Raw genomic sequence first — 11,714 nt, 5'->3', positions numbered from 1 at the left:
CGAGCCCCCCGATATCCCGAGCCCCGCACCCCCCGATCTCCCGAGCCCCGCCCCCCCGATCTCCGGAGCCCCGCCCCCCGAGGGTGGCCCCCCCCGATCTCCCGAGCCCCGCCCCCCCCCCCGATCTGTAGTCCGGGCCCGCGATCTCCCGATGTCCTGCCCCGCGATCTCCCGATGTCCCGCCCCCCGATCTCCCGCCCCCCGATCTCCCGATGTCCCGCCTCCCCGATGTCCGGAGCCCCGCCCCCCCGATGTCCCGAGCAGCGGCGTCCCACTCTCCGGAGCCCCGCCCTCCCGAGCCCCGCCCTCCAGATCGCCGATTGCGGCTGAGAGACCCGCCCCCCATCCGAGCCGAGCGCGGAACAGAGGGATGCCGCGTCTCAGCTGCTCCTGCTGCGCGCGCACCCTGACCCTCGTGGCTGATGCCGTTGCCCCGGGTAACGTGACGGGGGGCGGGGTGTGAGGAGCTTAGCAGAAGCCCTAGCTCGGGCCTGGCTGGGCAAGAAAGGCCCAGGCTTTCAGGCCTAACAAAAAAACGGGAAAAGGTAGGAAAAAGAATGTTCAGGTTAGAAAAAATATTTACAAATGAATGAAGTTTTTTTTTAAAACAATTTAATAAATTCAATTTTATTTTGCTGGAAATGTATATTTGAAAACAAAGACGCAGAAAGCAGGAAAAAGAATGGAAGCAAGATGGCGGCCACTCACCTCGGTTCAGAACGATAAGGCCCGCCCACACACGCACCGATTGGTCGACCGTCAGGTCACCGAAACGTAGGATTGGTCAATTGTCAAGTCACTCAACACTCAGCTGTAGGATGGCACGCGCCAGGAACCCGCCGTACGATTGGTCGACCTGTCGCTAATGAGATGCTAATGAGCGGAATGTTGAACGTTTTTTGGATACCGCGGGCGCGATTTTTGTCCGGCCGAAACATAAATACGCCTATGACCGGTCCGTAATCGTAAGCTTTCTTTTGACGTAACGCGCGCGTCGGTACGCTCTATAACTTTCAAACGTATAGAGAACGGACGGACAGACAGACAGACAGATGGGGTCTTATATATATATATATATATATATAGAGACTAGCTGAAGTGCCCGGCGGTGCCGAGGCTTTTTCGAGGGCATGTTGTTGTTGGAAGAGAGAGAGAGAGAGAGCGACTGGGGGGGGCGGGAGGGAGGGCGGGGGGGGGGAAGGGAGGGCGGGGGGGAAGGGAGGGTGGGGGGGGAAGGGGGGGAAGGGAGGGGGGAAGGAAGGGAGGGCGGGGGGGAAGGGAGGGCAGGGGAAGGGAGGGCGGGGGGGGAAGGGAGGGGGGGAGGGCGGGGGAAGGGAGGGCGGGGGGGAGGGGAGGGGGGGAGGCGGGGGGGAGGAAGGGGAGGGGGGAGGCGGGGGGGAGGAAGGGGAGGGAGGGCGGGGGCCCCCCCGAGGGTCGCGGCCCCCCCCCAGGGTCACGGCCCCCCCCGAGGGTCGCACCCCCCCTGAGGGTCGCGCCCCCCCCGAGGGTCGCGCCCCCCCCGAGGGTCGCGGCCCCCCCCGAGGGTCGCGGCCCCCCCCGAGGGTCGCGGCCCCCCCGAGGGTCGCGCCCCCTCCGAGGGTCGCGGCCCCCCCCCCCCCGCCGAGGTGAAGCCCACCGATTGCAGCTGTGCGAGACGGCCGGCGGGCCCGGTTGCCAGGGTAACCGTTGACGCTCAGCAAGCCCCGCCCCCCGGCCGAGCCACAGAGAGACGCCGCGTCTCAGCTCCTGCTGCGCGCGCACCCTTTAGTAAGGTAGCGGCGCTGGGCTGAGGCCCGCCCCTGCAGCCTTCGAGTGGGGCCGGGAGGTGCCTAGCTCGGGCGTGGGTGCGGAGGAGAAGCCGAGGCTTCGAGGCCTACCTGGAAAAACGGGGAAAGGTAGGAAAATTAATGAGATTAGGTAAGTTAATTTGTTTCTAAATCATTTTTTTAAAAAACAATATGTGTTTTAAAAGCAACGTTTTTTTTAAAGATGCAGAAAGCGGGAAAAAGAAAGGAAAAGTTTGGAATCAAGATGGCGGCGACTCACCTCAGTTCAGAACGATAAGGCCCGGCCACACACGCACCGATTGGCCCGGCTGCACACGCCAGCAGCCCGGCGTACGATTGGTCGAGCTCGAGGTCACTCTGTCGCTAATGAGCGGATAATGAGATGCTAATGAGCGGAATGTTGAAGGTTTTTGGGATACCGCGGGCGCGATTTTAGCCCGGCCGAAACGTAAATACGCTTAAAGCCGTCTCGGAAGCGTAAGCTTTCTTTGGAGGTAACACGCGCGTAGGTACGCCCTGTAACTTTCGAGCGCATAGCCCGACAGATGCACACGCGATGACAGACAGATAGACAGAATGACAGGCAGACAGATCGACCGATTTATATATATAGACTAGCTGAAGTGCCCGGCGGCTTTTTCGAGGGCATGTTGTTGTTGGAAGAGAGAGAGAGAGAGAGAGAGCGACTGGGGCGGGGGGTGGGGGGAGAAGAGAGAGAGAGAGCGCGACTGGGGGGTAGAGAAAGAGCGACTGGGGGGGAAGAGAGAGAGCGACTGGGGGGAAAGAGAGAGAGTGACTGGGGGGAAGAGAGAGAGCGGGTGGGGGGAAGAGAGCGGGGAGGGAAGGGAGGGCGGGGGGGAAGGGGCGGGGGAGAAGGGAGGGGAAAGGGAGGGGGGGAAGGGAGGGGTAAGGGAAGGGGGAAGGGAAGGGGGAAAGGAAGGGGGGAAAGGGAGGGGGGAAAGGGAGGGGGGAAGGGGCGGGGGGGAGGGAGGGGGGAAAGGGAGGGGGAGAAAGGAGGGGGGAAAGGAGGGGGGGAAGGGGGGGAGGGGCGGGGGGGGAAGGGGCGGGGGGAAGGGGTAGCCCCGCTCTCCGAGCCCCGCCCCCCCCCCGGCCGAGCCTGATTGCGGCTCTGAGAGACGGCAGGCGGCCGAGCCCCGCCCCCCCCGCCCCCCGGCTGAGCCCGATTGCGGCTCTGAGAGACGGCTGGCGGCCAAGCCCCGCCCCCCCTGCCGAGCCCGATTGCGGCTCTGAGAGACGGCCAGCGGCCGAGCCCCGCCCCCCCCCCCGCCGAGCGCGGAACAGAGACGCCGCGTCTCACCTGCTCCTGCTGCGCGCGCACCCTGACCCTCATGGCTGATGCCGTTGCCCTGGGTAATGTGACACGGCGGGGGGGGCGGTGAGGAGCTTAGCAGAAGCGCAATCACCTAGCTCGGGCCTGGCTGGGCAAGAAAGGCGCAGGCTTTGAGGCCTAAGAAAAAAACGGGGAAAGGTAGGAAAAAGAATGTTCAGGTTAGGTTTACAAATGAGTGATTTTTTTAAAAACAATTTAATAAATTCAATTTTATTTTGGTGGAAATGTATATTTGAAAAGAAAGACGCAGAAAGCAGGAAAAAGAATGGAAGCAAGATGGCGGCGACTCACCTCGGTTCAGAACGATAAGGCCCGGCCACACACGCACCGATTGGCCCGGCGGCACACGCCAGCAACCCGGCGTGCGATTGGTCGAGCTCGAGGTCACTCTGTCGCTAATGAGTGGATAATGAGATGCTAATGAGCGGAATGTTGAAGGTTTTTGGGATACCGCGGGCGCAATTTTAGCCCGGCCGAAACGTAAATACGCTTAAAACCGTCTCGGAAGCGTAAGCTTTCTTTGGAGGTAACGCACGCGTAGGTACGCCCTGTAACTTTCGAGCGCATAGCCCGACAGACGCACACGCGATGGCAGACAGAATGACAGACAGAATGACAGACAGAATGACAGACAGAATGACAGACAGAATGACAGACAGAATGAAGTATCGATTTATATATATAGATAGATAAAGCCATACATGTAGAAATACAACAGTCATTTAACAATCAATTTTACAGATTTATCCAATTCAGCAGACTCAATCAATCAATGGGAAAGTGGCAACAAATCAATCCTGAATGCTGTAAAAAGCCTAAAATTTAGCAAAGTAGTACATCAGTTGATGGTACACTTGAAAATAAAACTAGTGAGTCAGACCAAATAGTCAATGTGAACCTTAGTTGCTTATGAGTTACACAGATTGAAACTGCTGATTAACTTATTTTTGGATAAACTACCAGGCATAGTGTATCCTATAGGTTTAATTTTTCAATTGTTTTGTTCAACACAAGATTTACTTTAATACATCTCCACAATGGATCAAGGAGTTTATACTATTGTCCTATACCTTCGTCATCTTCCCATTTAAGGTCCTCAGAGTGTGTGGTTTGCTCTGCTCTTTCTTTTAAAGCTGCTCTCCTAGCTTCCTCCTATACAAAGGTTAGAAAATGTAATAAAAAGATTACAATTTACTATCATGCCCTTTTATATATTGCAACAACTTCTACTTCAATTTGCTGCTCACCAGGCCATGCTTACATCTGCAGAAGGTCAGTTAAGGTCAGAAATGATAGATCTGAATTGCTAGCTTGTACAACATGGCCGGATAAACAGCACCCAGTCCCATCAGCAATGGCTGTTTATACTCAATGCCGGCAGCACTGCTGGGAGCTTTGGGAAACGACCTCCGGTGGCCCCAATTAGGCATACAGTGATCCAAGGAGCTCAATTGTGGCATGGCTTTATCTCTACTTCTGATAATATTAAAGAGACATGAATGGTGATTCTGCTATCTCAGTCCCAGTGGAGGAAGTCACTTGGAAGGAACATGGGTCAGAAATAGGGCTACAACACTCAAAGTCCAGCCCCTGCTGATAGCATGGGATCGTGGATATACACAATAAAGAACATTTTGGTACCATGTCACTAATACCACAAGCTTACCTCTGTCCAAGCCCATGTGACATCTCTATTCTACTAATAAGAAAAATAATCATCATCACTTATCTGGTAGTGACATAGATTCACTACTGATGCTCTTATGTACAGAAACACTCCGTATTCAGTAGAATATTTAGTAGAAGCGCTGCTCCTGAGTTTTACCAATAGGAGAACATCCCCCTCCCGGCCCAACCCCAAATCCCAAATTGCTTTGGAGATACAGACAGTTATCTTCTGCCATTTTTAGTTTTCTTTCGTCAAGTTTAGGCTCTGATTTTCTGTCCCTACCCTTTCTCGCTCTTGAAAGAGGTGAATCACAGTAGAGTACATTTTCATGAATTATGATGGTCTTCCAATAATCAATCTTACTATGAGTGACCTTCAGGGTTAGCAGTCATTCGATCACAGATGACATCACAGCTGAGCTTGACCTACTCCTCATCTGGCTTCCAAAACAGGTGCACTCACAGCAGTTGTTGGATGGAGATTCCTATTTACTTTCGCTCTCCTCACCCGCCACCCACCCCTATCACTACCCAGAGATGCTGAGACTAACTGTAGCGCCTACACTGTGAATCTTTATGCTTTGTCGAAAAAATATCAACCCATTGCAGTACTGACCTGATGAAGCTGATTGACTCTGTAGAAATACCGACACCAAAAGTCAGCATGAGTAACTTCAGAAGGAACCTGTCAAAAACATATAAAAACAAAAACCTGGCCAATCATACAATATAGACAGTTCGGAATACACAATACAAACAGTAACAAAGTAAAGCAAAAGCACAAATGTAAAAGTGTTGATTAATAAAACAATGCTTCTCGCAAGTTACATAAAATTGAAAGGTTTACTTGAATTAGTATAGCTCAATTCTTTCAAAGAAGCGAGGTTAGAAGAATATAGAATTATTGCCCCTCAAACAAGGTTACTAATGCTTTAAGTTTACAGAAATAATATGAAATTAATTTTGTTTTTTCAAACTGAATTTTAGAATATTTTCTACAGCACATTTGGAGTTTTTTTTTCCTACACAATCCATTTTTTTTCCACACTGATGCAAAGTAGTCTAGGGTAAGGAGCCAAAAATTAAACCAGGCTTTGCACATGTATAGTTGCATGCAACTTAGATAAGTATTTTAATTCACCATAAACACTTTTTTATATACCAGTTGTGCGTAAAGATCTCTTATTGGTGGACTATTGACCAAGAGCTCTGATATTGCACACTTCTCATCTTCCAAGCTGAAGCTCGATAACCAGAAGTTATATTGTTCTGCAGACACAAAAGATTTACATAGAAGAAAAAAAGTGAGCCAATTCAAATAACTCTCTGAAAATAGGTCATCTTTAGAATGCAGTATTCAATTCCCTGGAATTAGATCAAATATGTTTGAATATTCTGAATTACAGAAAAATGTTTTCTGCAGCTTAAACCAAGGCTACTCACTAATTTTTGGCCAATGAACAATTCCAGACACTGATTTTCTCGACAGGTACTTTCAAAGCACCGGTGAGGCTGAAGCATAAAGGAGACTTGGGGCGTCTGAAGCCAGTAATTTGAATAGATTAGCTAAATCCTAGGTGTGCAAGTCATCTAAATATCTAGCACTACAAATATAAACATGGTGAAAATGGCAAGTCTTGTCCATCACACTGCTGAATCGAAACAAGCTGTCTGCCCTTTGCTGCCCTATTAACATGGATGCATCTATTCTGAGCCACCGATATCTTTTGGTTATCATTAGGGTAACCAAAGTCTCTCTCCTGGTAACTACATGACGTGCTTTAAGCTAATCACCTCTCAGAAAGAATGGGAGAGGTTTCTCCCACACCAATGGGAAGGATAGGTGTTGGCTGTAATATAAAAGCAACTGGTGTTAAACCTGACAGAAAAGGTAACTTTTAAAATTCTGAACAGCAGCTGTATCCATGGTAACAACAGTATGGAGGTGATTTCATAATGTCAATGAAACCCCCCTATTAAAACTACAGGTTAGATGATTGAAAGGAACTGGTTACCTTGTTAACTATTTTGGATCACTAAAAAAAAACAGCAATGGGAGCAGCAGGGAAACAGGGAAATGGCAGAGACTTTGAACAAATATTTTGTATCGGTCTTCATGGTAGAAGACACTAAAAGCATCCCAATAATAATTGATAAACAAGGGGCTATGGGGAGGGAGGAACTTAAAACAATGACTACCACTAGAGAAAAAGCACTAGGCAAACTAATGGGACTAAAGGATGACAAGTCCCCTGGACTTGATGGCCTACATCCTAGGGTCTTAAAAGAAGTGGCTGCAGAGATAGTGGATGCTTTGGTTGTAATCTACCAAAATTCCCTGGATTCTGGAGAGGTCCCAGCGGATTGGAAAACTGCAAATGTAACGCCCCTATTCAAGAAAGGAGGGAGGCAAGAAGCAGAAAACTATAGGCCAGTTAACCTAACATCTGTCATTGAGAAAATGCTGGAATCCATTATTAAGGAAGCAATAGCAGGGCATTTAGAAAATCATAATAAAACCATTGATTGATTGTATGAAAGGGAAATCGTGTTTGACAAATTTACTAGAATTCTTTGAGGATGTAACGAGCAGGGTGGATAAAGGGGAATCAGTAGATGTAGTATATTTGGATTTCCAGAAGGCATTCGATAAGATGCCATATAAAAGGTTACTGCACAAGATAAGAGCTCACGGAGTTGGAGGTAATATATTAGCATGGATGGATAGAGGATTGGCTAACTAACAGAAATCAAAGAGTCAGGATAAAGGGGTCATTTTCCAGTTGGCAAACTGTACTTAGTGGGGTGCCACAGGGATCAGTGCGGGGGCCTCAACTATTTACAATCTATATTAATGGTTTGGATGAAGGGACCGTGTATACTATAGCCAAGTTTGCTGATGATACAAAGATAGGTGGGAGGCAAGTTGTGAGGAGGACACAAAGGCCCCGATTTTATCGGCACTGTGTGTTCCTGTCAGTTTGCACAGAGTGAAGCTCTGTGTTCCTGTCAGTGTGCACAGAGTGAAGCTGTGTGTTCCTGTCAGTGTGCACAGAGTGAAGCTGTGTGTTCCTGTCAGTGTGCACAGAGTGAAGCTGTGTGTTCCTGTCAGTGTGCACAGAGTGAAGCTGTGTGTTCCTGTCAGTGTGCACAGAGTGAAGCTGTGTGTTCCTGTCAGTGTGCACAGAGTGAAGCTGTGTGTTCCTGTCAGTGTGCACAGAGTGAAGCTGTGTGTTCCTGTCAGTGTGCACAGAGTGAAGCTGTGTGTTCCTGTCAGTGTGCACAGAGTAAAACTGTGTGTTGCTACCAGTGTGCGCAGCGTGAAGCTGTGTGTTCCTGTTAGTGTGGACAGAATGAAGCTGTGCGTTTGGAGGCGGGTCAAAGGTTAAAATCATTTTGATTGATGGCAGGGTCCGCCTCCAAACAATTTCCCCAAGTGTCAGGTCCCCGATTTGTGCATGGACCCGACACCTAGCGGCGGGAAGAGGATTAAAGCCAATTACCTGCCTGTTAACAGGTAGTTGAGAGGCTAATTTAAAATTTTGCCGCTTCTGCCTCGGGCTTCCCGACATCCGGACATCACGCCGGGTAAGTGTGGCATGTTGTGACTCTGCTGTAATGTTTCTGCATTGATGACAGCTGCAGAAGTAGTGTGAAGGATCCAATGGTGCACTGGTGAGTCTCAGAGGTAAGAAAATGTTGGAAAAATCATTTTTAATGCATTTACACATTTCTTTAGGTAACAAGTTTTGAAAATGATATCTAGTGCCACCTCATTGGGAGAACCTTTCTCGCCAGTGACAGATCGCTTCTGTCACCTCACCTGCAGCTGCCATCTGTTCCAGCCTATGGAGGGAGTCATTGGAGAGCCTGGGAGCAAGAGCTCACCTTTGTACAGTGATTGTCAGTGTTTGCAGCATCTCAATGCTGTCAAACACTGAGAAATGAGCTGTCACAAAAAAACTGTGCGTGGTCCCTTTAAAAAAAACCGGCAGATAACGCGTCATCAAATGACTTCATCTGACCAGCTTCCTCTTAATGGGCCGGCAAGCCCGTGGGGCGGGCTTAACAAGGTCAATCCACCGTGGGCCGGAGGCAGTTGGGGGCGGGACTGGAAGCCGGAAACCGTCTGGCCCACTCCCAACCCGCATCCATTGACAAAATCGCGGCCAAAGATTCTGCAAAGGGATATAGATAGGTTAAATGAGTGGGCAAAAATTTGGCAGATGGAGTATAATGTGGGAAAATGTGACATTATCCACTTTGGTAGGAAAAAGAAAAAAGAAAATTATTATTTAAATGGAGACAGACTACGTAATGCTGCAGTACAGAGGGATCTGGGGGTCCTCATGTATGAAACACAAAAAGTTACCATGCAGGTACAGCAAGTAATTAGGAAGGCAAATGGAATGTTGGCCTTTATTGCAAGGGGGATGGAGTATAAAAGTAGGGAAGTCTTGCTACAACTGTACAGGGAGCTGGTGAGCCCACACCTGGAGTACTGCGTGCAGTTTTGGTCTCCTTATTTAAGGAAGGATATACTTGCATTGGAGGCAGTTCAGAGAAGGTTCACGAGGTTAATTCCAGAGATGAAGGGGTTGTCTTATGAAGAAAGGTTGAGCAGATTGGGCCTATATTCATTGGAGTTTAGAAGAATGAGGGGTGATTTTATTGAAACATATACGATTCTGAGGGGGCTTGACAGGGTAGATGCTGAGAGGATGTTTCCCCTTGTGGGGGAATCTAGAACTAGAGGGCACAGTTTCAGGATAAGGGGTCGTCCTTTTAAAACGGAGATAAGGAGGAATTTCTTCACTCAGAGGGTCGTAAATCTTTGGCATTCTCGACCCCAGAGAGTTGTAGAGGCGGAGTCATTGAATATATTCAAGGCGGAGATAGACATATATTTGAGCTATAGGAGAGTCAAGGTTTATGTGGAGCGGGCGGGAAAGTGGCGTTGAGGCCAAGATCAGATCTGCCATGATCTTATTGAATGGCGGGGCAGGCTCAAAGGGCCGAATGGCCTACTCCTGCTCCTATTTCTTATGTTCTTATGTTCTGTCCTTGTGTGCAGGTTTGCCTTCCCCAACTCAATGATGTGAGCAGGCAGTAAAAACATAGCTCCCACTTGTATCGCTGTGAAATAGAGCCAATACTACATCCTTGACTGCAGTACGAATGTGACAATGGCCCTGAAATTAGGATCGGGAGCTTGCCGCACGTGCAAGCCCCCGATGTTCACTTACCCGGCGCACTGACATTTAAACTCTGGCCCGCATTGCATTTCCTCTCACTGGCCCGCTTGAGGTCCTGCCGCGCTGTGCGTGCGTGACCCAGCGGCGTACTTAGTACGATGAGCCGGCTGGGATCACGTGAGCACAGGGCAACCAATGGGAGGTTGCAAAAGTTCATTCATAAGTTTGACAGTAAGAGCTGTCAAACTCATGAAAACTCCTGGTCCCAAAACACTACTTAAACCTGAAAGAAAATTTAAAAAAACATTGCACTACTTAAATGAACCATAAAGAACTCTGAAAAACTATTTTAAACAATAATTTTAAAATTTGAAAAAAAAAATTATATAAAAAAAATCGGGGCTAAAACTAAACTTACCTAACTGTAAATTCTTTAAAAATAACAAACCTGTGGAAAAAAAAATTCTCAATTGTATTAATAGACCACTTACCTGTAAAACTAAGTACTTACGTGTGGTTTTTCAATGCGTAAATACCGGAGGCTTTTACACACGCGCAACTCTAAAAATAGAGGAAATCCAAGTCGCACGCGCTGCCCGATACCGCGCACGCGTTCAGCCTCTTAACCCCTTGGGTCAGAGGACAGGAAATGCCAGTTTTCAGCGCATGCGTTGTGCATGCTGAAAACCGGCAATTCCTCCGGGCACACGCGTGAGTACCCCGTCCTTACTCACACGTTGTGACAGGAATTACTGGGCCATTGTATTTGTCTCACCTTATCATTCTCTTCTTTCTCTATCTTTTGATTTATTCTTCTGCCATATTTTTTTCGAGGCCTTTTTCTTTGTTTCTTCTGCCCCTATTTTTGTTTTATCCCTATTTCTTTATTTTCCAATGTGCTTTTCTCTTATCTATTTTACATCCCACCTGCTGGTTGAGAGAGTGTTCCAATTGTGGTTCTCTTTTGCTTACTCTTCTTTGAGGTGGGGCTTGCCCAGAATGTTTCCTATTAAATCTGCTTAATCAGGGATTTTCAATGGCAGAATGGATTCTATGAAAGCCCTTTGATACAAATTTGGGTCTTGCCTTAGATATTCTGGGCCAGAAATTCGCGGCCAGAAGCGTGAGTACGGTCGGGGTACTCACGCATCTGGCCATTGGAAATGCCGGCGTTCAGCAGGAACAGCGCATGCGGGGAACGCCGGCATTTCCAGACCCGAGGTCTATTCACAGCGCGTGCGACTGCACAGGCAGCGCTTGCGCAGTGAACTTTGTGGATTTCAATGATGGATTCAGTGAGGGTAAGTCCTTAGAAGTTACACTTGAAAAAAGCAAGTGTAAAGTTGTTCATTGGCTGCGGAGGAAGATATATTTTATCGTGGAGCTTCTGAAATGCAATATTTTTGTTTGGGAAAGGGAGGGAAGTTATTGTAAGAAATTTTAAGTAAGTTTTAAAGTTAAAATTTTTTTTTAATTTTTTTTTTAAAAAAAAGGGTTTTCAGAACGGTAGGTAGAAGGAGCAATTGTGGCTGTGTGAATGGAATGTGAGAATGAGTTATGTATGTATGTCCACATATATTCCTTTACGTATATGTATGTATGTTTTATATTCCTTTACTAATGTGTATGAATGTATGTTTTTAATTATGATTTTCCAATAAGTTACTTTCTCTGAAAGTCATAATTAAATAATACATTCATACACATAAGTAA

General features: G+C 48.1%; 1 pseudogene across 1 annotated transcript in view; it reads right to left on the bottom strand.

Annotated features, from left to right (window-relative positions):
* The window catches only part of LOC147112744 (BSD domain-containing protein 1-like), a 73,603-nt pseudogene that overhangs the window by 21,260 nt on the left and 40,629 nt on the right, over positions 1-11,714 (bottom strand). The window contains exons 6-8 of the transcript XR_015079564.1: positions 5,969-6,075; positions 5,423-5,491; positions 4,209-4,290 (exon numbers count right to left, since the gene is read on the bottom strand). The product of XR_015079564.1 is annotated as a BSD domain-containing protein 1-like (transcript). The remainder of the gene's footprint in view (positions 1-4,208; positions 4,291-5,422; positions 5,492-5,968; positions 6,076-11,714) is intronic.

This window comes from Somniosus microcephalus, chromosome 9 (genome assembly GCF_052327205.1).
Source record: "Somniosus microcephalus isolate GS21.2 chromosome 9, FLI_Smic_1.0, whole genome shotgun sequence".
In the NCBI taxonomy this organism is placed as follows: domain Eukaryota; kingdom Metazoa; phylum Chordata; class Chondrichthyes; order Squaliformes; family Somniosidae; genus Somniosus; species Somniosus microcephalus.
This window is presented reverse-complemented; position numbering and strand designations above follow the sequence as displayed.